General features: G+C 43.0%; 1 protein-coding gene across 5 annotated transcripts in view; it reads right to left on the bottom strand.

Annotated features, from left to right (window-relative positions):
- The window catches only part of DGKG (diacylglycerol kinase gamma), a 242,530-nt gene extending 216,906 nt beyond the window's left edge, over nucleotides 1-25,624 (bottom strand). For all 5 annotated transcript variants that reach the window (XR_008628503.1, XR_008628504.1, XM_055126218.1 and 2 more), the window contains exon 1: nucleotides 25,224-25,624. The gene's annotated coding sequence lies outside the window, so the exon portion shown is untranslated. The remainder of the gene's footprint in view (nucleotides 1-25,223) is intronic.
- Between the last annotated feature and the right edge of the window lie 461 nt (nucleotides 25,625-26,085).

Raw genomic sequence — 26,085 nt, 5'->3', positions numbered from 1 at the left:
TGCCAAGCAAACACCTTACCCATTGTACTATTGCACCAGCCCCCAAATGTCACATTTTTAAAATGATATGATAATACACTTAGAAAAGCCAAGAGTATATAAACTTCTAAGGAATTTTAGCAAAGTGGTTAGATGTAAAATCAATAGTGAAAAATGAATTGCTTTTCTTTACACAAGCAATAACCAATTATGAATTGTGTTGTTTAAAAAAGATCTCCTGGGGCTGGAGAGATAGTACAGCAGGTAAGGCCATGGCTGACAACGGTTCAATCCCTGGCACCACTTATCTTTTTTTTTTTTCTTTTTGGGTCACACCTGGTGATGCTCAGGGGTTACTCCTGGCTCTGCACTCAGGAATTACCCCGGGGCGGTACTCAGGGGACCATATGGGATGCTAGGAATCGAACCCGGGTCAGCCGCATGCAAGGCAAACGCCCTATCCGCTGTGCTATCGCTCCAGCCCCTCCCTGCACCACTTATGGTCTCTGAGCCCCATCAGGAGTGATCCCTGAGCAGAGCCAAGAGCAATGCCATGTGTGTGGCCCAAAACCCAAAATCAATAATATATTTATAAATAAATGAAAGGATTGCTTTCAAAATGGCAATGAAAAATAGCATGTGCTCTGGAACAAACATAATATTAAATGCACCAGATCTTTAAGGGGAAATCTCTAAATATTTACTAAAGAACATAAAGGAAAACATGAATTAATAGAAAAATACCTTTTTTTTTTTTTGCTTTTTGGGTCACACCTGGTGATACTCAGGGCTGACTCCTAGCTCTGCACTCAGGAATCACTCCTGGCAGTGCTCAGGGGACCATATGGGATGCTGGGAATCGAACCTGGGTTGGCTGAATGCAAGGCCAACCCCCTACCCGCTGTACTATTGCCTCAGCCCCAAAATGTCCTATTCTTGGAGAGGATGGATCAATTTCATTTCAGTTCTAACTGGCTATGTGACCTTGGGCAAAGTGTTAAACCTGTTCTGAGTCCCAGTTTCCTCTTTGGTAAAGAGAATGGACTTTTCCTCACACAATTATTATGACCATTTTAATTTGCAGTCAGAAATGGTGTTCATTTAAAAATTCAAAATCAGGGTCCCAAGGATGGCTATGGGTGGAGAATTTGTCTTGCAGGCATCTGGTTACGAGTTCAATCCCTGAACTGCCCCATATGCCAAGTCTAATCCCTGTCATATAGCCAACAACAAAGGAAAGGGAATTTTAAAAAATGAGATTCTAGAAAAAATTGGAACAACTTTATTTTTTTAAATAAATTTAAAAAAAAATTGAACCTGAGTTGGCTGCATGCCAAGCAAACACCTTACCCATTGTACTATTGCACCAGCCCCCAAATGTCACATTTTTAAAAAAAATAAATTTTTTAAATAAATTTAAAAAATTGTACTTTAGTTTTGTGTGTGTGGCAAGGAGCACATGCAACTGGCTCAGGGCTCACTCTTGGCTCTGTGCTTAGGGATCAATACTGGTGGGCTTGGGGACAACATGGGGTACCAGGGATCAAACCTGGGTCAGCCGCATGCAAGGCAGATGCCCAACCCACTATATTACCGCTCTGGCCCCTACCTTGTTTGTTTATTTTTTTTTAAAGTAATGCAAGTATATGTATGTGACTACAAATGTTTACCCACAAAGAACAGGTGGAAATTAAAAGCTGTAGTGCTTTAATTCCTATGAAAAGGCGATTTGTCATTTATAGACTTTTAAAGGAGGGTCTGAGAGATAACATGCTTCACCTGCAAAAAGACACAGGTTCGATCCCTGGCACTGAACACCACCTGGAGTGACCCCCTCCAAAAACAGAGTCAGAAGTAGTCCCCAAACACCTGCTAAATGTGTCCCTTAAAACACACACTCACACACATACACATACACACACAAGCCCACTCCCCCCACATACAAACACACCCCATATGAAGGAAATTATTTTTTTAAACTTTATTGATTTTAATTACTTAATTATTTTAATTGAACCACCCTGAGATACACAGTTACAAAGCTGTTCAAGATTGGGTTTCAGTCACACAATGTTCCAACACTCATCCCTTCACCAGTGTACATTTCCCACCACCAATACCAATGTCTCCAGTTGTCCTTCTGGCCCCCACCTTCCCCATGAGGGAAATTCTTTATTTTTACCATTTTGGCCTGCTCTTTTTAAAATTTTCTGATATAACCCACACCATTTTTTTCCAGTTTCCCAATAGTGGTGAGAGAGGGGGCTCACAAAATGTTGGCTTGAAGATGCAGACCCAAGAAGCTATTATGTGGAGCATGATTTAGTTGTGCTACATATGAACATGTGCAATGTAAGCAAGCTTAAAATCTGCACCATGTGCCTTTTTAAAAATCTTCTTTGTGTTTCCTCTGCTGGTACCTTCATGCGTGAGGCCTGTCCGAACATGTGGAGAGGGGCCTCCAGCATGGCTCTAGCTAGGTTCCGGTAGTCTTCGGCTGCCGGGAGCTCTGCTCAGGGTGGGGAGGGAAGCTGGAGCCCATCCCCTCGGAGGGGCCCCAGGGAGGACAGCCAGGCGTGTGGGCCTGGTGTGTGTAATCCCATCAACGGCCAACAACCAGAGAGAGACTTAAAAGCAAGCTCTCAGAAGTGCGCAATATCTTTAGCCTACTTCTCCCTCTAGGAGAAACTGGCAATCTTCTGAGAGTTTCCTGCCCACATGGGACAGCTTTGCAAGCTTCCCATGGTGTATTCATTCATATGCAAAATCCAGTAACAAGCTGGATCTCATTCCCCTGACCCTGAAGAGCCCCCAGTGCAACATCGTTAGGAGGGCCGAGTCGAGATGGACTTCTAAGATCTCAGGGAAAGGACAAAACGAGATGTTACCGAGCCCACCTGAGAAATCGGTGATTAACGGGATTTCGTGATTTTTGTATTTAAGGATTCTTATGTCTGTAAATTTCTGTGTCTGGGGATATGTGCAAATATAAGTCAGATTTCCATAAATTACCTGGGGCGGAGGCATAGTTCAAAGGGCAGGCAGAGGTCAAAGGTCTCCAGCCTATAAAGCCAGTACAAGCTGGTAGGGAGTGCTGGGGCTCCTAGGTCAGGAGGCTCAAAAACATTCAAATAATCCAGGTGTAAAGTTCTCTCACCCCAGAATTGCTATTTTGTACAGGGTCTCTAAACTTGCAGGTCTATTTTATTTCTCCTATCTTTTCCAATCAAGTTTGGTGAAAATAATGATATTTCCAAAGCAATTATGCTAGAGCATTTTCCCACCTCTTGGTATGTGTGAAACACTTTGCTAGGAGCTCTGGGGAAGAATTATAACCGAGCCCAGCAAAATGAAGTCCCCTGGGGAGACCTCGGAGCTCCCACTGCTGCAGTGGGCAGAGTGGGTCAAGGACGGTGGAGCTCCCAGCTGGGAGATGTCACCGGGCAAGAGACGCACAAGGGTCCCTAAGCAGATGGAGCAGACAGGAGAGACTTGTTGGTCCATTGCACCGTTGCACCCAACATGCTTGCAAGGAAAGGGAGGAACTACCAAAACAAAAACTCCCAGACTTCTCAATCAGGCCTCACTGAAAGTTTCTTTGTGCTATGAGATCATTTATTATACTGTTGATGTCACTAAGAATGACTGTTAATAGACTCCTCGGTTCAAGATTCCATGGTGCCATTTCATTCCCTCCCCCTGCCCCCAATCTCCTAAACTCCTGAGTTCACTGCAGGGGTGTGTGTGTGTGTGTGGATTGGGCAAAAGGGATTAGTCAAGAGATGGATCCACTAGCCCTGTGATAGGTAAAGGGCTGCTTCCCCTGCCCCTTCATCCCATTGGTTTCTGATGGAAAGCAACATGTGCCAACATAGCTTACATCTGGGAATTGAGATCCCACAGAAAGCAGGAAGAAACCCTGGACCGGCTCCACCCAAACTCGGGTCTGTGTCTAATTTTTGACATTTGCCAGATTTGGACTTTGAGCATATTATTTATTCTCAGTCTCTGAGTCCAGGTTTCCTCATCTGGGAAGTGTGAATAGTGGTAGTGCCTTATGGAGTTAAATTAGGCATAATGTGTCTGGCACATAAGACTCAGCGGGCATTAACTACCTTCCTTTTGTCTTCATCAGATAGGTCAATGTGGAGATCAATGTGTCAAGATTCCCTCCAGAGAGAAGTACAGTGGGTAGCATTCTTGCCTTACATGCAAAACCCAGGTTTGATCACTGGCATACCATATGGTCCCCGAAGTCCACAGGAGTGATTAATGAGTGCACAGCCAGGAGTAAGCCCTGAGCACCATGAGGAGTGCCCTCCAAACAAAAACAAACTCCTTGGTACTTTGAGTGCTTTCCTAAACCAGAGCACAGGGTTAACAGTGAGAGAAGGTGTGGATTTGGGTATGAAAATCTTAGACATCAGTCCCAGAAAAAGGATGAAAAGAAAAGATAATGCTCTTCAGAATTAGCTGTGAAAGATAGAATGTGGAAATTTTCACATCCACCCCAGAAGCAATGAATGATTAAAGAAAAAAACTAAAATGGGAGTAATATGGTAACTCATACTTGCAAGGACTATGAAGGACTGGGAGCAGAAACTAGGGAAGGGCAATGGAGATGGGGGTGCAGTTCCTGGGAGTTATCATTTAGCTGAATGTGTTTAACAAGTTATAAGTCTAACTGAAGGGGCTGGTCTTCCTGGGAGAATCCCTTTGAACTAGATTAAAAAAAAAAAAACAGCCAATAAAATTCAGCCCTCCACTTTGTGAAGGAAAAGGAAAATTATTATTTGATTTTATTGTTTTGATCAGAGCGTGAAATAACATGCTGAGTTTAGTTTAGCCCAGAAGACATCCTGTTGCTGATGTAATCACATGCATTTATTCAATCCTTCAGCAATTTACTAGGTGTGACTTTTAAATATATAAATAGATCTAAATCTTATTTTTTTTGCTTTTTTTGGGTCACACCAACGATGTACGGGGGTTACTTCTGATTCTGCACTCAGGAATTATCCCTGTTGGTGCTCAGGGAACCATATGGGATGCTGGAAATTGAACCCGCGTCAGCCACGTGCAAGGCAAATGCCCTACCCACTGTGCTATCACTCCAGCCCCTAGATCTAACTCTTAAACTTACCTTCCTCCCACCTCCACCTCCAAAATGAAATAAAACAAATCCTACTCCATTTTTCAATAGAAATGTCATATTCACACTCACCAGGCTGGATATATTGATAGAATTTTCCTTCAATTCCTTTCCTCCTTCAAAGAATTTCAATACCAAATCAAAAACTAACTTTTCCAGGTTCTATTTAATATATTATATTAGCTTGACAGCATCCCCAGTCTGAGAGAAACAATCTCTTATTTGGCTTTGGTCTGTCTCCTGACTTTATAACTACTCACTCCATTTTAGTCTGCTTTACACATGAATACTTTGTGCAACTCACTAGTTGTAATTGCTTTCTCAAGAAGCAAGAATTGCTTCCTACAGGAACATTCTTCTTATCCAATTCCTGCTCCAGGCATTCATTCACAGCTCTGTATCTCTCATCTGACTTGATCTCCCACCTGTTTTGAGGCAAGTCAGTGAAAAACTTGGAAATAGTGAGGGTGTTATACATTCTCTCTGCAGTTGGGGTTCTGGGATAAAAAGGAAGCAAAAGAAATGAAGAATGTCAATACTAGTGGTCGCTTTCTGGGCCGTGATTTACTAGATGCTGAAAGAGACGGGTCCTGAGAAAGGCTTGCTTGTCTTGAGTATGGTTGTAGGGGAGTGAGAAAACAACTAGAAGAGTACTGGAATCCATCCAGGTTATAGGACTGATGACAAAGTGAAAGATAAGCATGAGCAGGAAGATCCCTGGTGACCCAGTTTACATACACATATACACATGTTTACAAGAATTAGAAATTGTATTTAAGGGTTGACATGTCTCTATGACAACATGGCCTTTGATCCAGAATAGGTTTATGACATGAATTCACAACTCTAGAGCTAGATTACCTAGAATATTTCATGAGTGAGGAGAAAAGAGTGAGAAATACTTGTGATACCTTTGGTAACTGTGCTATGCTGTGCTATCGCTCCATAACACAGTGGGTAGGGCATTTGCCTTGCATGAAGCCGACCTGGGTTTGATTCCTCCGTCCCTCTCAGAGAGCCCGGCAAGCTACCGAGAGTATCCCACCCGCACGGCAGAGCCTAGCAAGCTACCTGTGGCGTATTCCATATGCCAAAAACAGTAACAGCATGTCTCACAATGGAGGAGTTACTGATGCCCGCTCGAGCAAATTGATGAACAACTGGACAACAGTGCTACAGTGCTACCCTTGGTAGCATTTCTGCGGTTCTTAAGGTCACAGGGAGGAAATGAAGGGTGCGTTCCTATTCACTAGTGATCCAGCAAAAGGGAAATCGGAGATTTGTACTTACTGAACATTTGCAGGGAGGCTCATTTGAGCAAAAATAGAGCATCAGAAATGCATGATTATCCCTGTTGATACAGAATAAAGAAGCATAATTGGATGAAACTCTCTGGCCCTCGTTTTCGCAACATAAATACTTCTTGGTGAAGCAGGCGCCGGAGTTCATTGATTTTTATTCTGCATGCCATTCTTTATTCTCTTATATTTCATTCCCTTTAGTCACATCTATTCTACTCTTTACCCATTCTTAAAGAATGAAGCATTCTATGTACTTGGTGCTTGTCAAATAACAGGTCTCATTTTCATTGAATTAATAGTAGCAGATGGATTTGCAAGGTCCTCGACTATGTCATTTCTAAAAAATATTATCCTATAATAGCTCTAGTTTCATTTCCCTCTTATTTATTGCCAGAACAACTTCTACTTTGAAGAATGTATCACAATTTTCCTTAGAATGTGTTAAAGTTACTCAATATGTCACAAGCCCTTAGATTACATTCTTTAATTCTTTTTTGGTTTGGGGACTGCATCCAGCAGTGCTCAGGGCTTACTCTGAGCTCTGTGCTTAGGGAACACTCCTGAAAGGGCCTGGCAGAACCATAAGAATTGCCAAGGATCAAACCCAGGCCAGTCACATGCAAGGTAAGTGCACTACCTGCTGTAATATTTCTCTAGTCCCCATTCTTTCATTCTTAAAGGGGAAGTTAGTTACATGTCCTTTGTATCAGATTCATTATAGTATTTGAATTCTTTATGAACTCATTTATTCCTATCACTTAATATGTTAAAGATTGGTAGCAATATACTGTTTCCTTTGGTGATCGTGTCTTGAAAATTTTATTTTATATATTTTGGTCTCTTGCCCGCACGCCTGGCTGTCTTCCCCGGGGCCCCTCGGAGGGGATGGGCTCCAGCTTCGCTCCCACCCGGAGCAGAGCTCCCGGCGGCTGAAGACCACCAGAACCTAGCTACAGCCATGCTGGAGGCCCCTCTCCACACGTTCGGACAGGCCTCATGCATGAAGATACCAGCAGAACCCAGGCTTGTATAATCCCATCTACGGCCAACATCTAGAGAGACTTAAAAGCAAGTTCTCAGAAGCGCATGGCGGCATCTTTAGCCTACTTCTCCCTCTAGGAGAAACTGGCAATCTTCTGAGAGTTTCCTGCCCACATGGGACAGCCTTGCAAGCTTCCCATGGTGTATTCATATGCAAAATCCAGTAACAAGCTGGATCTCATTCCCCTGACCCTGAAGAGCCCCCAGTGCAACATCGTTAGGAGGGCCAAGTCGAGATAGACTTCAGGGAAAGGACGAAATGAGATGTTATTGAGCCCGCTGGAGAAATCGGTGATTAACGGGATATTGTGATTGACTGTGATATATTTTGGTATTTATATTAGACTATAAACATACTTAGAGATGTTACACGTTCTAATATCTTGTGGCCTCATTTAATGCACCATTTAATGCTTTCTGTATTAAATCCTATTTTATCTAACATTAATACTGCTATCCCTTCTTTCTTTGGTTTCATGATATGCCCCTTTCTTTATCCCTACTTCCTGGCCCATTTTGTTTAAAGCAGTATATATTTAGAATTCGTTTTTTCTTTTCTTTTTTTTTTTAATCAAATCTATGTCTCTTTGTCTTTTAATAGAAACTATTAAACCATTCACACTTCATGTGATAATACGTTTGACCTCACTTCTGTCATCTTATTTTATACTTTCCTTTTTTATGTTCCCTTGCTATTTTCATTATTAGTTTTTAACCTTGGCTATAACATTCCAAACCTTCCTCCTTACTTTTAAGTTAATGATGGTATTTCTAGTTTTATATTCATTCTTATTTATAGACGTATTTTATATTCTATATCTTCCAAATTACCAAGGGCTATCTCCTTCCCACTGCAGAAAGACTGATCTGAGTTTTTAGATTCAGATTATTATTTCAGATCCAGATTATTATTAAATTTCACATGTTCATTTTTATTAAGAATAATTTTTGATGAAAGAATTGCTTCAAAAATGCATTTGTAACATTTAGATATAAAACTTTGCTTCATTGCTTTCTTTGTTCAACTTCTATTGTATACATTTTTGCCATACTCAAATAGAAAAAAAATCACTGTAAAGCTATACACAATAATTTACTCAAAATGGATTAAAGACTGAAATATCAGTCCCAAAACCATACGATGCATAGATGAAAATGTAAGAGATACACTCCACAACCTCAAAATCAGAGATGTATTTGGAGATTCAACTTCAATGGCCAGAGAAACAAAAGTTAGAGTAAGCAGACTAAATGAATAAACAGACTAAATGAAATATAAAAGCAAAATGAACTATCTCATAAATAGACAAACTAGCAATGGGGAGAAGAAATCCTTACATTCTACGTTAAAGTAAAGTGAAATTTACCAGTTACACATGCGAGAGTGGGGGGCTGGGGAAGTGGGGGGAAAGGGGAGGTATACTGTGATTCTTGGTGGTGGAATATGTGCACTGGTGAAGGGATGGGTGTTCGAGCATTGTATAACTGAGACTTAAACCTGAAAGCTTTGTAACTTTCCATATGGTGATTCAATAAAAGAATAAATTAATAAAAAAAAAAGAAATCCTTACATTCTACATTCATTCTCTGACAAGTAGTTAGTATTCAAAAGATGAAGGGAATTTATACAACTCTACCTCCACAACAAAAGTAAGTGACTTAATTAAAAGATGAGCAAGACATGAGTAGACACTTCTCCAAAGAAGGAATACAGATGGCCCACAGACACATGGGAAAAAAGTGCTCACTATCACTGATTTAGGGAAATGCAAGCAAAACCACAGTAAAATACCACTTCACAGCTCTGAGAATGGCCTACATCAAAAAGCTTGGAAACAACAAGTGTTGGTGAGAATGTGGAGAAAAAGAAACTTTGCAACACTTGTGAGTGCAAATTAATGCAGCTGCTATGGGAAACGGTATAGCGATTTTTTTTTCTTTTTGGGTCACACCCAGCGATGCTCAGGAGTTACTCCTGGCTTTGTACTCAGGAATTACTCCTAGCAGTGCTTGGGGGACCATATGGGATGCCGGGGATTGAACCCGGGTCGGCGGCGTGCAAGGCAAACGCCCTACCCGCTGTGCTATCGCTCTGGCCCCTAGAGATTTCTTATTTAATTTATTATTTAAATAAAAGTGGGAGTCTGGGAAAATGGCTCAGGTGGAGCATGCTAGCCTTGCAAGTCCAAGACTGTAATTTGGATACCTGGCAACCCCGACATTGTCCAGTGTGATTCCAGCAGCATGGCCTTTAAGATATCTGATGCCACAAGCATGTGACCTCAGGACACTGCACCCAAGTGTGTAACCTCTGGCAAGCGCCCAATCCAAGTGTGCAAGCACCACAGCCAGGGGTGTGACCTCTGCTGCCGCACCCCAATGCAAGGGTTTGTAACCCCCAGTGATCTCCACAATTAAGTATGCAAACACCATAGCCACTTGAAAACTATTGGGAACAATACAGTGAAATGGCAGTTTTCAAAATTAGTATACCGAAAAAAAAAATCTGCTGCACATGTATACAAAATGAACTAGAAAAAAAAATAAAATTTTGAAAATCTATCCCATTCACAGTCACATAAAGAAGTAAGTGCCTCGAAGAAACTTAACCTATATGTGAGACTTGTACATTTAAAACTATTTTTCTTAAAATAAAAGATACAAAACAATGGAAAGTTATCTAATGCTCATATTTCAAAGAATTAATATTTTAAAAACATACATCCTACCCAAATCAGTATTCATATTCAATGCAATCCCTATTAAAATTCCAATAGCATTCTTTAAGGAAACACTATAATTATATTACTGAAATCTGTGTGGAATCATAAAGGATCCTGAGCAGCCAAAGTAAATTTGAGAAGAAAAAAAAAGAGCCAACTTGTTCCCCAACTTTATTCAGCAAAGCTGTAATAATCAACAATATGATGTTGAAATAAATTTGATACAAGAATCAAAGAAATAGAATTGAAATCCCAGAAATAAGTCTCCACATATACTGATAGTCAATTTATGACAAAGGAATCAAGAGAATAAAATGGAAAAGAAAACTTTTTCAATAAATTTTTTTTGGAAAACTGGATTGTCATATGAAAGAGGAAACTGGATTATGAAAGCTAACCCTGAACAAATTTAAGACTTAAATGTTAGACTTGAAACCACAAAATACACAGAAAACATAGGCAATACAGCACACAATTTGGTCTTCAGTGTTGTTGATTCCAGCAAGGGAAACAGAAGCAAAAATAAACAAACGGGACTACATCAAACTAAAAAACTTCTACACAGTGAAAGAAACTTTGTTAAAATTAAAAGACACCCTACTGAATAGTAGAAAATATATCATAATAAGTACTGGGAGGATTACTACACAGTTTAGAAGCTGGCCTCACATACTGAGGGAAAAGGCAGTTCAGTTAGAGAAGGGATCACTAAGTAAATGGTGCTAGGAGGATCCGCTGGGGATGGGAGACACACCCTGAAAGCAGACTATAGACCGAACATAATGGCCACTCAATACCTCTATTGCAAACCGCAACACCCAAAAGGAGAGCCAAAGGGAATGCCCTGCCACAGAGCATAGGGGGAGGGGGAACGGGGTGGGGATGGTGGGAGGGATGCTGGGACCATCGGTGGTGGAAAATGAGCACTGGTGGAGGGATGGATACTTGACCATGTATGACTGAAATGTAAGCATAGAAGTTTGTAAGTCTAACTGTACCTCATAGTGATTCACTAATAAAAAATTTTTTTAAAAATTAAAAAAATAAAAAATAAAAGTCTACAATTCTTCTAAATGTTTTTTTTTTTTTTTTTTTTTTTTGCTTTTTGGGTCATACCTGGCGATGCACAGGGGTTACTCCTGGCTCATGCACTCAGGAATCACCCCTGGCGGTGCTCAGGGGACCATATGGGATGCTGGGATTCGAACCCGGGTCCGCCGGGTGCAAGGCAACGCCCTACCCGCTGTGCTATCGCTCCAGCCCCCTAAATGTTTTTTTAAAAAGAAAATATATCATAAATCTGAGAAGGGTGTAATATTTAAGCTAAATAAACTCAGGGAACCTGTCACTGTCATCCCGTTGCTCATCGATTTATTCGAGCGGGCACCAGTAACGTCTCTCATTGACAGACTTATTGTTACTGTTTTTGGTATATCCAATATGCCACGGGTAGCTTGCCAGGCTCTGCCCTGCAGGCTCGATACTCTCGGTAGCTTGCCGGGCTCTCCGAGAGGGGCGGAGGAATCGAACACGGGCCGGCCCCGTGAAAAGCGACTGCCCTACCGCTGTGCTATCACTCCAACCCTCAGGGAACCTAAGAATAATAAAAACAACCCTACCAAAAAATGGAAGGAAGAGCTGAGTAGACACTTCAACAAGAAGACATATAAATGGCCAATAGGAACATAAAAAATTTTCACTATCACTTATTATCAAAAAAATGTAACTCATAAGGGTAATGAGATATCACCATACACCAGTGAGGACCATCTACACTCACACACACACACACACACACACACACACACATATGAAAGTTTTGTCATATCCTGTTACACCTTCTTAAGTTTATTATCTTGGAAATTAAAAAATAAGATTTTTAAAAATTTTATATATGTGCTATTTAATAACAAAGTGTTAGTTTTATGTCCTAAGATGTCTCTGGTCTTTTGAGTTACTAAATATTATTGTGTTGAGTGAGAGTGAGTCTGAGGGCCTGTCCCTCAGAGGCACAAATATGATTGAGTTGTGTTTTCTATCATCTCCCATTACCACACCTACAGATAGCTTTTTGTTGGTGTTTTTGTTGAATTTTTGGAGTTATTTTTATACCTTGATACTAATCTCTTTTCAGTAATATTTTCAGATATATTTCTTCCATTCTTTGAGGCCTCTGACAATCTGTCCTCTGCGATGCTTGAAAAATTCTTCTGGGAGTCCCTTCCCTCCAACCAACTTTTCTTTTCGATAAAATAGTTTAGCTGGATTTTCCCTCACTGAATATGTGCACTTTTAATTTTAGCATACCAAATTTTCTGACATGTAGTTTATATGGCAGATACCTCCTTTACCAGAAGTACATATTATAATGAATATCTTTAAAATCACTTATGTATAGTTATTTAAATAGAAAACCAGGGAGTATGAATTGAATGTGTATGTTTTATCTCCCATTCAAAAGGTAGTATACTCCCTGCACCAAATTCACTACGGATACTGATTTAAAATGTTGATTCTAATTTCCCAACTCATTTCTCAATCAGAATCTCCAAGGAGAGAGGCTCCAGGCAAAACTAATGCAAATGAAAATCCTAAAACCACTGGGGTGGGTACCGCCATATGAGCACTTAGATGAGAAAGCAATGAATCAGCAAAACTCAAGTTCTAAGTCATAGCAGGTGATTCTTACCTTTCTTTGTTTTTTTTGGACAAACATATTATTTATGTAAAGGAACTGTGACTGTGATTGCAAAGACAGACAGTGGCTATGAATGTGGGGACATTTAACTGTTTTCTGAAGAACTCTGCAGTTATGAGGGAGAAATACCTATTTCATACAAAGACATAAAACAAGCAACGTGAGTGCAGTGTTCAGTTAAGGTTCAGAAACTTGAAAGTGGTTTATAGAGAATTGCAGTGCACTCAGAGATTTGCCAGAGATGGTAAGATTTTGAAAACCCTTAAACTGATGAATCACCAAGAGGCCTTTTAGTTTATCAATGGTTCTTAGTTATGCCGAACATTTTTGTCACTTAGAAGCCCTAAAAATTTACTCAGACTCAGGTCTCAAACTCACTAAATGAACAACTGTGGGTATGGGACCCACGATTATTAAATTGGTAAAGCTCCCTAGGTTTTTAATTTCATTTTATTTAATCACTGTAGCACTGTCATCCTGTTGCTCATCGATTTGTTTGAGCGGACACCAGTAATGTCTTCATTGTGAGACTTGTTACTGTTTTTGGCATACCGAATATGCCACGGGTAACTTGCCAGGCTCTGCCGTGTGGGCAGGATACTCCCGGTAGCTTGCCGGGCTTTCTGAGAGGGACAGAGGAATTGAATGAACCCGGGTCAGCTGCATGCAAGGCAAACACCCTACCCACTCTGTTATTGCCCCAGTCTATTTTTATTTAATATTAATTTTATTTTTTATTGAATCACTGTGAGGTAGAGCATTACAAAGCTGTTCATGATCGGGTTTCAGTCATATAATGTTCCAATACCTATTCCTCCACCAGTGTAATTTCCCAGCACAAATGCCCCCAATTTCCCTCCCACTCCCCTAAACCACCCTCACCCTACCAACCTCTATGGCAGGCACCTCTTTTCTTTCTCTATTTTTCTTTCTCTCTCTCATTTCAGGCATTATGGTTTGCAATACAGATGCTAAAAGGTTATTGTGTATATCCCTTTTACCCTAGGTTATTCTAATGTTTAACCAGCTATGAAACAACGAACTTGAAAAAAGTACCCTGTTTACATGTATGGAAAACTCAGGTGTAGAAGAGAAACTCAGGGCTTATGTAAAAACCTCGTACTTGATCATTTACTTGGACAAGAAAGACATTGGTTTAGCTGAGTAAGCTGAGGCAACTGGCAGAGCTCCCAAATCTCAAAGCTGTGAGAGGTTTCCTCTCTTTATTAAACGGACATGCATCTCCTTGACATTAATCTTTCACATATTAGCAATACATAGATCAAGACAAATGAACGTGGACACGCCTGTGATCTCATTGGTGCACTCTGTTTCACCCACCACTTAGATTTATTATTTCCTAATATGAGTCTCCCCGCTACTGTCACTTACCAGTCACATCTGGCCTTCTCACTGACACCTCAAACTTAGCATGCTCCCAACTGAACTCATTATTTAAACTAGAGGCATCCTCACCTTATTTGGCCTACTTCCCCTCTTCCAAAAAGATGAATCATGCCCCTCCCCCCCACCACTCAAGTCAAAGTGCCTCCTAATTATACTCGAGGCTATTACAACCCCCTGGATCCTTGTAGCATCCCCAGAGGGTGATATTACCCACGTTGAGAAACTGAGTTATCTTTTGTTCTCTTAATTCTCTTGGTTGATAGTCTTTCTCTTTTCAGGTGCATAAGGCAGAAGCCTAAAAGCTAAGCTCAGTTCCTCTGCTACCTTTATTACCCTCACATGCATTTAATAAACCAGTTCTTTCCTGATTCTTTCGCTCTATCCATCAATACTACCTGGTTTGTGCTCACATTACCTAAATTTCCACAAAAGCCCTCTGTGGGCGGCTTCCTCTCTCTCCTCCTATACTGCAGCTAGATGGTTTATTCCACTGTGAAATCGGACCTTATCAGCTTCCACATAGCAATTCTCAGTGCCCTTCCATTGTGTACAGTAGGAAAAGAAGCACACCATTTAACTTGACAGAAAATAACAACCTTCACACATTTCTAGACTCATCTTCTGGATGATATCATCTTTTATCAATAACTATAGATAAATGCCTCTAAGTCCTAGCTCACACTGTTTTCACTCCCAAGAGACATTTTCTACACTTGCTTCTCTAGACTACAACCTATCCTTTAAATTTCAGACAATGCTCATCTAATTCATTACCTGGTTTCCTTGGTCCATACTTTGCTAGGCAAAAACAAGTGACCCTCCTCTGACACATCTAAAAATAATGCTGCATTTTAGCTGCTTCTGGTTCTGTCCTATAGAGTTTCTCACAATCCACAGAATTTCTTTTGGTTCTGTTTTCCAAAGTCAAAAACTCTTTCTATGCCAATTACAGAACAAGTGTGCAATGTCATATATTTACTGATCTAATGTTGGTTAAATAAATGATTGGATTTTATTAAGTGTATGTTTGCCATAATTTGCAAAGTTTATGGATTAGTTTTCAGTAGACCCTTCAGGCAGAGCAGAATGTCCTTAGTTATCAGAACAAAAGCCATTGGCTTCCTCATGGTGGGGAAGCTCACTTTGTGAAACAGCCAAAGTCTACAGGGCATCTTAGCCTGAGTACAGGGAGACCAACACACAACAGGGTGTGTCCTGGGGGCCAGATATAGCAACCAGACTTTACTATTGACCAGCCCCCCTGAGTTTTATTCATGGGTCTTGGCCTGGAACCCATAGGGGACTGAAAAAGAGCATCTATTTTGGGTACTTTCAAAGATTGTGGAAGGAATATCTGATTCTCTGAGAAACTGAGAGTTCTTTCCTAGCTCTTTCACTTTAATTGGGAAACAGGCACACCGAGGTTGCTAGTAACGTGCTATCCCACAGCACAGAGGAAGAGAAATGCATCAAAGAATGAAAACATTTGAGCCAAACCATTTCACGTATTTCAGCATGGAAAGGTAAAGATGGACTTCTTGATCTCTGGCTTCTTGGAATTTTTACACTAGCTCAGTCATCAGGAAAGTGAAAATGTGGTTCCTGTGTTACTGACACTGTTCATGCTTAAAGTGCATTAAGAGTGCTCCAAGCAGGGGCTGGAGCGATAGCACAGTGGATAGGGCATTTGCCTTGCATGAGGCCGACCCAGGTTCGATTCCCAGCATCCCATATGGTCCCCGAGCACAGCCAGGAGTAATCCCTGAGTGCATGAGCCAGAAATAACTCCTGTGCATTGCTGGGTATGACTCAAAAAGAAAAAATAAAAGAAGAAGAACCCTCCATGCAGACCATATAAAAGGAGCAATAGTTTCAAATGGTTAACTGAGCAGGAAGGTCTATGGGTTATCAGCTGCTCTCCATCACTGAGTTTGATCGTTCATTCCTTTTCTACAGCCCACCGATATGCAAAACTGACAACCTCTTTAGTGAAGTTACACTAGAAAAATGAGGTCAGTGGCATTTGGGCTTCCTGCCCCACACTCATCGTTAGAATCAGAAATTAATACCTTGTTATCTTGTAAGGACGGCATACATTATAAAACACAGTGATCTTTGTTTTGTTTTGGAGTTAAACCTGGCGCTGCTGAGGGCTTACTTCTGGCTCAGGGATCAGTGCTCAGGGATCATCCCTGGCAGTGCTCAGGAGCCCAGAGGCAGTGCTGCGGATGAAACTGGAGCTGAGCACATGAAAGACAATTGTACTATTTCTCTGACTCCCATTTTTATTATTCTTAAAATGTCATTTTGAACCTTTTCTCTCTGTGTCCCTGTTCTGACTTTGAGACCCTTTGGCTCCATTTTTCATTTGGAATTAGAGACTTTCCTCTTTTCCTTCCTCTTTTCTCTGTTTAAATAATGATGTCAGGAGAGAGTCTTTGATTTTCATGGAGATTCAGATGATTTAAGAAGATAATTCTTAAAGGAAAATTGCCATTTTGGCAAACCAAAAAGTCTTTAGAAAAGGAGTTACACAAGCAATACATAATAAATCATTTAGGGTCTGCTATTGGGGCAGGTTTGGACGGTGGTTGGGAAAATTGGATATAATGGTGGGAAGGTGTAATGGTGGGGGGATAGGTGTTGGGATATTGAATGTAATAAATCATTGTGAACAACTTTATAAAATAAAATATTTTTTTTAAAAAAAGCAAAAGAAAAGAAAAGGAGTTATATCCAGGGGGATGTATAGGGAAGGAGTAGGAGACCTGGGTTTCTGCTCTGGCATGGAATCTCAAGTGAAGTACCCCTAATTTTCTAATTTTAATATGAAGTCTGGGATTTGATTCTTTCTAAGCTCCTTCCTGGATCTCATTTTCTATAATGCTACAAATTAATATATTCTGTGAATTAATGTCTTTTGGCCTAATTGAATAATATCCCAAGGTGCTTAAGTGGCATGCAAATGGGATCACTAGAACATTATCCTTGATCTGCTTAACATATTCAGAATCATAGAGAAAGGAAGCCATCACCCATCATTCCCAGTTACTGTCTCCATCATCATCATCACCAACATTATCATTCCCATCAACACTGTCACTATTACCACCATATACCGTCATTTCTACCATCACCACTAACAATCTCAGTCCCAACCACTGCCATCGCCTTCACCACCACCATCACCTTTGTGACAAATAATTGACTTTGGAAAATAGGACAAAAACTTCAAAAACCTTTTTGATTTATGGGGCTAATAATAGTCCTAGGAAACACTTTGTTATAAGGATGTGAAATGAATTTTTAGGACTAAGATCATCATCTCTAGGGTTAACAGAAAGTAACTTATACTCAGAAAATTGGTTTCTTGATATTATTGGGCAGTCATCTCAGGAAAATGCCAATGACAAAGATTATCTGGACTTCATTAAAAGAGTGGTGAGATTCCTCTAACCTCTATTACAATTTTTAAAAGTGATAAATAATAAAAGAGAAGTCAAGATGAAGAGATAGGAGCACTTAGACTTAAATAAACTCTTTGAAGTGAAACAAAACTTGTCTGATAATTTTTTTTCTTTTTTGGTCACACCAATGATGCTCAGGGGTTATTTCTGGCTCTGAATTCAGGAATCACTCCTGGCGGTGCTTGGGGGACCATATGGGATGCCGGGGATGGAACCCAGGTCGGCCACGTGAAAGGCAGACACCCTACCTGCTGTACTATCACTCCAGCCCTGTCTGAAAATTATTTTTCAAAGGTTTTAAACTAGGGACTAAGTAGTAATAGTATGCAAAATTGAATAAATTTAAACACTGTTGTTTTATTCACTGAACTAATATCATCTTTCAGAGCATATACTGGAATATTAGGATTTTGCAGCATTCATAATCTTGCGGAGTGTGGACCACACCCATCAGTGTCAGGGCTTAGTATTCAGGGATCACCCCGGCTTGTGTTAATGGGACCGCATTCAGTGCTCGAGGTGGAACAGAACTTGTTCATGTGCAAGTTAAGTGCCCTATCTCCTATACTATCTCTCCAGACTGAAGGCCACAATTTTCTTCTCTAGGACTCAGTTCAAGAGGTCATGCTCTGGGCTGAAGAGGGGCTACAATAGGCTGAGTGCATGCTTGGCCTGTGGGCTTGATCCCCAGCACTGCATGACTCCCAAGCCAGAGGTGGGAGGAGCCCCAGCACACTATTGGGTGGGACCCCCGAAAAACAAAACTAAACTAGGAAAAAAGGTTTTCTGCCACACTGATGGGAAGTTAGCTGAGATAGTGATACAAGAGAGATGGAACTGAACAAGATAAAATCCAGATCAAATGCAAAAGCTCTTTGGCTCTCAGGGAGCACTTGCACAGGCCCAGGGAGGGAGGAGGAGGTGATACAATTCAAGAGCAAACCTCAAGAGAGTTGAAGCTTTCCAGCTGACGCAAGCTAATCCAATTGGTCTAGATTTCTAATTTAACTTCACAGAATCTTAAGTGTAAGATATAGGCACACATAACGTTGCTCTACTTGGAGCTGATTAGGTCTCTCTGTATTTTATTTTATTTTGTATTTCTGTATTTTGTTCTTCAGGGAAAAAATTCAAAATTTTTGAATTCTGTATTTTATTCTGCAAAACATGAAAATAATTAGAGACAGATAGGGCGAGAGTAATAATGATGCTGAGGACGCTGGATCCGATGACCTCCGAGGCAGGATGGGAAGAATGGGAGGAGCTCAAGGCCTGGTTATGCCCATTGGTAGTGAAATCACAGCCCGTCAAAATTCTTCTGTAGGACTTGTACCCATCCTCCCTGGAGAGAAGTATGGAACTCAGTGGCTGGGAAAGCCACTCTCCCCTACACTGTGTCTACAGGCCAGGGCTCACCCATAGAGGGACAAATTCTTTTAACTTCCCGATCAAATTCTGTACCCTTGAAATGCCATTCACATTCACATATGATGCCAATTATTTCCCTTAGAAAGCCTTCGAAGTGCTTTTTCTGCTATTTACTGGCATGATGGCAATTCATACCTTCATGACTATATATATATATACATATATACATATACATATATATATATATATATATATATATATATATATATACTGAGGCAATAAAGCACAGGGCTGGAAAAAAATATGCTTTGAAATTTCATGGGGCCCCAAGTTAAAGCTCAATCTCTTGGGGCTGGAGCAATAGCACAGTGGGTAAGGCATTTTTTGAAATTTCATGGGGCCCCAAGTTAAAGCTCAATCTCTCGGGGCTGGAGCAATAGCACAGTGGGTAAGGCATTTGCCTTGCACGTGGCAGACCCGGGCTCAATTCCCAGCATCCCATATGGTCCCCTGAGCATTGCCAGGAGTAATTCCTGAGTGCAGAGCCAGGAGTTACCCCTGTGCATTGCTGGGTGTGACCCAAAAAGAAAAAAAAACACCTCAATCTCTCTTATGAGTTTTACAACCACTTAAATTTTGGAGATTCTGTTTCATCGCCTGTGTAGGGATGTGACTATTAGATAACATATGCATGATAACAACATAACGTTAGTATAATATAGGTGCCCGACGAATGGTATGGTTAACGTTAATATTACATTTACGACTAGCCTCCTTCCTCTTTCTTTCACTCTCCTGGTCCCTCTCTTGCTAAGCACTGTGCAGCTGCAAGGGAGATGATAGAAAACAAGATTTACACCATCACCACCACCCCCGCCTGCACCAAATTTATGAGCTAACCAGTACCGTCCAGTTGAACTTTGTATCATAACGAAATTGTTCTAATGTAAATTCTCTAATATAGTGCCTGAAAGTCACTGAATACCAGAGATGTAGCCAGTGTGACTGAGAAGCTGAATTTTAAATTTTAGTTAATGAAGTGAAATGGAAAATAGTGACATGCAGAAACAGCATGGCTGTAGATACTTCTCAGATTCCTTTCTTTTTTTTTTAAGTTTTTTATTAGAGAATCACTGTGATGTACAGTTACAAACTTATGAACTTTTGTGTTTGCATTTCACTCAGACAATGATCGTTTACCCATCCCTCCACCAGTGCCCATTCACTTCCACCAATGATCCCAGTATCCCTCTCACCACCCCCACCCCATCCCCCACCACCCCACCCTGCCTCTGAGGCAGAGCGTTCCCTTTTGTTCTCTCTCCTTTTGGGTCTTGTAGTTTGCAACAGAGGTACTGAGTGGCCTTCATGTTTGGTCTATAATCTACTTTCAGTTCGCATCTTCCAACCCGAATGGGTCCTCTCAACATCCTCTACTTGGTGTTCCCTTCTCTATCTGAGCTGCCTTTTCCCCCAGCAAGTGAGGCCAGGTACCTTTCTGAGAATGATCATTCGTCGCAGAATAAAGGTGCATTTAAAGAGAAATGCACACAAAACACCCAGAACAGAGCCTAGGAACATCTCTTATTTGTTCATTATCCCATTTAATAATCCACTGTGCATAAGTATCTCAGGTGCTGAGGTATGGTGAAAAATAGGGATTTGCCAATAGGGATTTCAGAATTTAATGGGGTTATGCAGATAGTGATTTTACCAGAACAGCGAGATGAGCACCTGCACAGGTGCTCTGGGATCCCCAGCAAGATTTGTAACACTGTGAACTTCCTACTAGGACATTTGAAAAGCTGAGCAGATTTCTGAATAAGTAGACCTCATAGGAGGGGCTCAATAGATTTTCATTCTCTTTGTAGCAGATTATGTTCTAGGACTATTAAACCCACTGAGGCTGAAAGAGGTGGCCATGGGGCAAACACGGCCCCAGGGAAAGTTCATAGCTAGGACCCATGTGTTTTCTTTGAACATTTCTCCTTTACGTTTTTTCCTATTGCCCAATATCTCCTGTTGTCACTTTTACTTCACCTAAGAACATTTGCTTTCAGGACAACATATTTTGTTTCTTTTGGGGCCTACACCTGGTAGTACATAGCAGTTACTCCTGGCTATGAGTTCAGAGGTCACTCATGGTGGGCTCAGATCATATGGAATGTCAGGGATCGACAAGCCAAGGTCAATCGCATGCAAGGCAACCAGGTCACCGTACCTGCTGTAATATAGCTCTGTCCCCAGACAGTTTTTTTTTTCAATTGTTTTACCAATAGTCCCTAATCATGCATGACTTTCTTAGGCTGAGATTTTTGGGAAAGGGAGTCAGATTAGCTCTGTTACAAATAAAATGCCATCAAGTCCCAATGTAATTTGGATACAGAATTCTGACACTTGGAATAATAAATAGCTCCATAAATATGACCAGGAGGGGAACAGTTGCTACTGTTGGTTAGGCTGTCTGGGCCAATGATTGTGATTGTGATTGTACTGATGAACGTTCATAGCAGTGAGGGCTGTTTTATTACTTGGCAGAGAAGTGGGATATTACAGCATTTATGTGTTTTTACACAATAGTTTGATTTGTTCCTAAACTAACCTGTGACATCTAAGCAGATTATTTTTGCAAGGAACACTTCCTTACATAACGATAGGTAATATTGTATGGAAGGCTGCAATAAAGTTCCATAAAGCAGGATGATAAGTGTGATTATTTTTCTCATGAGACCAAAGGGATAATTATGTTATCCGGTTTGATCTTACTCTCCTTGAGCAGACTAATAAGGCTCCTTTCTACTTGCATCCTCAGGATTCTTCTGCTTTGACTGGATGAATGACAGTATAAATAGGTGTAGCTGGCTTGTCGTATCTATCGACAGTTAGCATTCATACCCTTTTAGCTGACTTCTGGGAATCTATCCAGAGGAAGTAATTGAACATTTGCACCGCAAAGACTTTGCCTAGGGGGTGTTGTCCAGACTTATCTGTAGTTGCTAAAGACAGGAAACAACTTTAGTGATTAAAAGCTAATAACATGCAGCTACGAAGAAGATGATCAAAAAGGACTTTTTCTGTAACATTCATCTTTTTCTTAAAAGTGCAGAACAACTAGCTACAAAGGATAAGCAGCCAACCAGGAGTCAGCCAGCCTGGATTTGAATTCTGGCTCTGCCACCTGCTAACTTGTGGAAGGGCACGTGCTTCTGAGAGGTTGGTCATAAAAGGTGCTCAGGGCAACTTCTGAAGACCAAAGTATTGTAGGATATAAGATATAAACTCTTAAACCTACATTTTTAGCTTTAGACTTGGAACCTAAATCTAAAATAACCTAAATCTAGATTTACATTTAGAACCCACATCCAGTACATGTTGGTTCTCTGTGTTGTGTCATTTCAAGGCACAGAAGCAGACCAACAGGAACAACCTAGCTACGAGTATGTAATCTGGTGGTAGAATGGCAGGTGTTTGGTTTGATTTTTTTGCATCCTTTCAACTTTCCAAATTTTCTGCAATGAGTATCATGATGGTGTGATACCATTAGATTTTTCAAAGGAGATGTACGATCACAACATAAAGGTACTTTATTTTTTTAACTTTTTGGATCACACCCGGCAATGCACAGGGTTTACTCCTGGCTTTGCACTCAGGAATTACTCCTGGCGGTGCTCAGGGGGCCATATGGGATGCTGGGAATAGAACCCAGGTTGGCCGTGTGCAAGGCAAACGCACTACCCACTGTGCTATCGCTCCAGCCCCATAAAGGTACTTTTCATCCCTCTTTTTCCTTTGCTTCTAAGAAGGGGCTAGGGCTCAGCATTCCCTCCCAGGGCTCAGGAACGAGAAAATCTGCCCCTGGAAGAGACCAGTATTTCCACAGCCAGGACCTCTAGGAGTACAGGCTTGGCAAGATCCATCCCCTCCACCTGCTGACTGGGCTCTGGGGAGACTTGGCCAGAGGGAAGAAGCTGGAACAGATGGCCTCAGCGGTTTCTCCATCACGAAGAGTCTAGATTCCAGATGCTCTACACTTATCATTTTCTCCCTGGGTCTTGGTTGATTTCAACAAATCAACTGAGAAAACTGGCATATACTATCTTGGTAGGAACAACTCATCCACTGGCTCTCCATCCCGGTTTGCTCCCAGAAAAATCGGACAATAGTGGTGGTTGTAGTGCTACACATACATGTTAAGGATGTGGACCCCCCCCAAAAAAAAAAGAAAAAATCCTTAAAGGATTGTACCTACATTAGAGGAGTTGTACTAGTGTGGCAGGGTGTTTGTCTTGCATGCAGCGACCCTGGTTTGATTCCTCAGACCCTCTAAGAGCCCAGCAAGCTACCCAGAGTATCCCGCGGGCATGACAGAGCATAGCAAGGTATTCCATATGCCAAAATCAGTAACAATAAGTCTCAGAATGGAGACGACTTTACTAGTGCTTACTGGTGCCCGCTGGAGCAAACCCATGAACAACGGGATGACAGTGCTACAGTGCTACCTTAGTTGTAGTAATTTGCTCGTTTTCCTGAAGGCAGTTCACATTCAGAACAGAATCTGTGGCAGATACTGCCCCTTTTAACACTAGGAAGGCATTTAGTATTACATTCTTGCTTTAAGACTTGTCTCTGGAATGAGAGGAATCTAAAGTACAAAGGTAGATGTGCAATGTGTGTGTGTGTGTGTGTGTGTGTGTGTGTGTGTGTAAGACAGAGAACAAAACGTGAGGACATTTGTCCCCATATGATCTAATGCCGTTCATTGACATCAAGATGTACCTATGCTTCAGCAAGTGTAGCCACCGTCTATTCCGCAGACAAAGAATCCCAAGCACCGAAATAACAAAGTCGTCGCCCCTATTTCAATCCAGGGGACTATTTCCAACCCCGTGTCCCGACCACCATCGCTCAACATTTAAGTCACCAGGACCACAGCACCAGATTCAAGGGGTGTTTTGCAAACCGAAAACCTGAGAAACACCAACAGCGAGGACAGCGGGACAGCGAGGTCATCGTATGCTAATGAGGCCGCTGGGGCCGGCCGCGCGGCGCCAGCGAGCGCGCCCCAGGATTCGCGCTCTCCCGCGCGCCACTGCGGCGCAGCCACAAATCACCGCGCGCTGCCGCAGACCCTCCAGCGCAGCTGGGTGGTGGGGTCTCGCCCGTCACTCCATTCTGCCGCGGGACCGCTCACATTTGGGAGATGCCTGCTCGCTCGCGCACCTCTCCTTCTGGGTGCTGGAGAGGGAAAGGGCGGTATAGGGGCTTCACTTATAAGGACTCCAGCCCCCTGCCCAACTCTGCAGCCCCCTCCTCAAATTCTGCTCCACTCGCCCGGAGGATGAAAAGCTCAGCTTTGCAGCGCCTGGTGGGGTGGAGGAGTTTGTGCAAGCCCCACAGGTGATAACGGGATCTGCGCCCCCGAAACACACATGCACACGCATCTCATGATTCGGAAACTAAACAGGTCAGCGTGCAATTCTCTCCGTAAGCCTCCTCTTGGTCCCCGAGCTGCTGTTTGTCCAAAGGCCCGCTGTCCGTCCCGCTCCGTTCTAAGCTGCCCGATCCCGGGGAGGAGGGGGCTCCGTGGAGTACCTCCAAGTCCTGGCGCCCCGCGGGGAGGTCAAAGGTCTGCAGCTCCAGACCTCAAGAAAAGTGTTCGCGGGTCCTTTGCCGCCCGAGTGCATCCCGGGCGCAAGCTGGACCGCGCAAGCGGGTGAGTCTGGAAGGATGGAGATGGGACTAGTTGTTGCTCCAGCACACATCCAAGAGCAGGGCAGCCTCCTGCCCGCACGCACGCACGCCTTTGAAATCTGGGAGGTCTCGATCGCAGAAGAACTGGGCACCCCAGCTTGTGGCCTTCCCAGTGACCTCCCCATTCCAGCGGGGACCTCCTCCAGCAAGGGCAGGTGGCACCGTCGGAGTGGGCGCAGTGGCCTTGGGGCAGCCCCTTCCTCAAACCACAGGACCGGCTGCAGGCTTTGCCCTTCTTGGCCAAGTGGCTGCAGCCTGCACCGCCTCCCCGCCAACCCCGTCACCTGAGACCCCCCTCACCTACCCCCACCTCGACGGCACCCTCCGTCTTCTTACCTCACCATGCAACACTTGGTTGCGCGGTTTCCCGGTGCGTTTCTTTGACTCTGGGCTTATTCCCTTACTTGGGAGCAAAGCGGAACCAAGAGACGCAAAGGGGACCAAGACTGGTCGTCGTCGTCGTCGTCCCGCCCGCGCTGCCAGCTCGGGGCGGGAGGGTGGCAGTGCCTGCAAGCTCTGGGGAGCTGCGGGCCCTCCCCCGGCCGAGACTGGGAAACGCCGGGATCTTCTGCCAGCTCGGGTTATCGGCGGATCCCCAGCCGTCCGCCGCTGCTGCCCACTACTACGGCACTGCGGCGCCCGGCCCCTCGCAGCCTGCTAAGTCCGGCTGCCACTCTGCGCGCCCAGCCCGGCCCCCGGGCGCAGAGCCCGCCCCCGCCAGGCTCCCGCGCGCGCGCACCCACCGGCGCCGCTCACGAGCACGCGCGCGCGCCCGCCCGCGCACACGGGACTGCGGCTCTGTTGGTGGTGGCGCTCTGTCGGGATGGGGGGAAGGGGGACGCGGGGGGGCAAGAGGCGGGGGGCGAGATGCGGGGCGGGGTGGGGGAGTGTGCTCTCACAGCCCGCGCTTGGGTTTACTAGGAGGAATTTAGAGGTTTAGGGGTGCGGAGTGGATGCAGCCAGGGGTGCGCTTTGGGGGACACCCGAGGCCAACGGACACGTGGGAGGAAGGACGACTGCTTGGTAAATAAAACGCCCACTGGGCATCTCGACCACGTCTAGGCCGCCTTAATGTTGGGAGAGACGACAGGGGGGTGGCGGGGGGGGCGCTAAATTCTCTCTTGCCTGGAACTCAGTATCTCTAGAGTCTCCAAATTATTGCCTCACCGGGTTCGATCCCCAGCATCCCAGGTTATTT

The sequence above is a fragment of the Sorex araneus genome, chromosome 2 (genome assembly GCF_027595985.1).
Source record: "Sorex araneus isolate mSorAra2 chromosome 2, mSorAra2.pri, whole genome shotgun sequence".
In the NCBI taxonomy this organism is placed as follows: Eukaryota; Metazoa; Chordata; class Mammalia; order Eulipotyphla; family Soricidae; genus Sorex; species Sorex araneus.
The sequence above is the reverse complement of the archived record's forward strand: the minus strand, read 5'-3'. Positions and strand labels throughout refer to the sequence as shown.